At 45.8% G+C, this 2,053-nt stretch overlaps 1 pseudogene; it reads left to right on the plus strand.

Annotated features, from left to right (window-relative positions):
- Positions 1–578: 578 nt before the first annotated feature.
- LOC110542310 (actin, cytoplasmic 1-like) lies at positions 579–1,551 on the plus strand (annotated as a pseudogene).
- Positions 1,552–2,053: the final 502 nt, after the last annotated feature.

A 2,053-nucleotide genomic window follows, 5' to 3' on the forward strand; every position in this document is an offset into this window, starting at 1 on the left:
GAGCGTATACAGACACATGCAGAGAAGCAACGAAGGGCAGAGGGTTAAGTGCTTTCGTCCAGAAACTGATCACGGTAAAATGCTGCTCCCCTTGACAGACTCTTTGGTCTCCTTAGCTTCAATGCTCAAGGTGGGTGATATTCTCTAACTTAACTGGATCTTTGCTGCCTCCTGTTCACCGAGCTTTAACTTCTGCCTCCAAATCCCAGAGTCAAAGGGCCGGCTGGCTAAGAGGCCGGTTAGACTCTGAAGTATTCAGATTCGAGGTTTCAGCTGTGAAGGTGAGAGAGGGGACCTTAACATTTTTTATGCCTTTAAAATAAACTCACATTTAATTCTACATATTTACTACAAAATCAAAGATAGTAGTATATTCAGTTTAAAATATTAAATTTTTTGTTTTTATTTTTGTTTTTCAGGACAGGGTTTCTCTGGGAAGCCCTTGCTGTCCTGGAGCTTACACTGTAGACCAGGCTGGCCTTGAACTCAGAGATCCTTTATGTACAGTTAAGAGTGAGCTGAGGACTGATGACCTCCTGGCAGCTCGTATGCTGTAAGTCCACGCCCACCACATCCCTGGGCTCCTTGTCGACAATGGCTCCAGCAAATGCAAAGCCGGCTTTGTGGGCAATGATGCTCTTGGGACCATCTTTCCTTCTGTTGTGGGCTACTGGAGGCACCAGGGCATTGATGGTGGGCATGGGTTAGAAGAACTACGTAGGAGAAGAGGCCCAAAGCAAGAGAATCATTTATTCCCCCAACCCGGGATTGTCACCAGCTAGGATGACATGGAGAAGATCTGGCACCACACCTTCTACAACGATTGGAGTGTGGCCCCTGAGGAGCATCCCATTGCTGTTCACTGAGGCCCTTGTGAATACCAAGGCCATCTGTGAAAGGATGGCCCAAATCATGTTTAAGACCTTCAACACCCCTGCTGTGTTTGCAGACATCCAGGCTGTGCTGACCCTGTGCGCCTCTGGTTGAACCACTGGTATTGTGATGGCCAGTGGAGAAGGAATCATCTTCACTCTACCCATCAACAAGGGCTATACTCTTCTCAAGTCAACCTGCATCTGGACCCAACTATCCTGGACCTGACAGACTACCTCATGAAGATTCTCACTGAGCCGGGCTCCAGCTTCAACACTACCAAGCAGCAAATCATGAATGGCATCAAGGAGAAGCTGTGCTATGTTGCCCTGGACTTCATTCTAGAAATGGCCCCCGCTGCATCCCTCTCCTCTCAAGAGAGGAGCTATGAGCTGCTGGAAGCTACATTATCACCGTTGGCAATGAGTAGTTCCAGCGCCCTGAGGCTGTCTTCCAGCTTCCCTTCCTGAATCATGCAGCATCCATGAAGCCACAGTCAATTCCATCATGAAGTATGACGGTGACATCCACAGAGACTTCTGTGCTAACACAGTGCTGTCTGGAGGCACCACCATATGTCCAGACATTGTTGACAGGACACAGGAGATCACTGCTCTGGTTTGTAGCATGTTGGAGATCAAGGTCATTGGTCTTCCTGAGTGCAGGTTCTCTGTGTAGAAATATTGCTGGAAGGCTAGGAGCAATGCTCTTCAAGGCACAATCTGTGGATATTTAATAGTTCAAGACTGAAATATCAATTGGTACTAAGAGTGAGCATGCAAATATAGTTAGAAAAATTAGATTTAAATTCATGTCCTGTTCTGTTTTTTTTTTTCTTGCTATTTTTTTTTATTGTTTGTTATTAGACTAGAGTCACTTTGGAAGAGGGAATTTCAGTTAAGAAATTGCGTGCCCTGAGTTTGATTATTTCCAGCCATCTACACCTTTTTGGTGTGTCTGCTTCTTCTCATTAGCTATTAGGGAAATGCAAATCAAAACAACCCTGAGATTTCACCTTAGATTTCACCCATCAGAATGGCCAAGATGAAAAACTCAAGTGACAACACATGCTGGAGAGGCTGTGGAGAAAGGGGAACCCTCCTCCACTGTTGGTTGGACTGTAAACTTGTACAACCGCTCTGGAAATCAATCTGGCACTTTCTCAGACAACTAGGAATAG

This window comes from Meriones unguiculatus, chromosome 2, assembly GCF_030254825.1.
Source record: "Meriones unguiculatus strain TT.TT164.6M chromosome 2, Bangor_MerUng_6.1, whole genome shotgun sequence".
NCBI lineage: Eukaryota > Metazoa > Chordata > Mammalia > Rodentia > Muridae > Meriones > Meriones unguiculatus.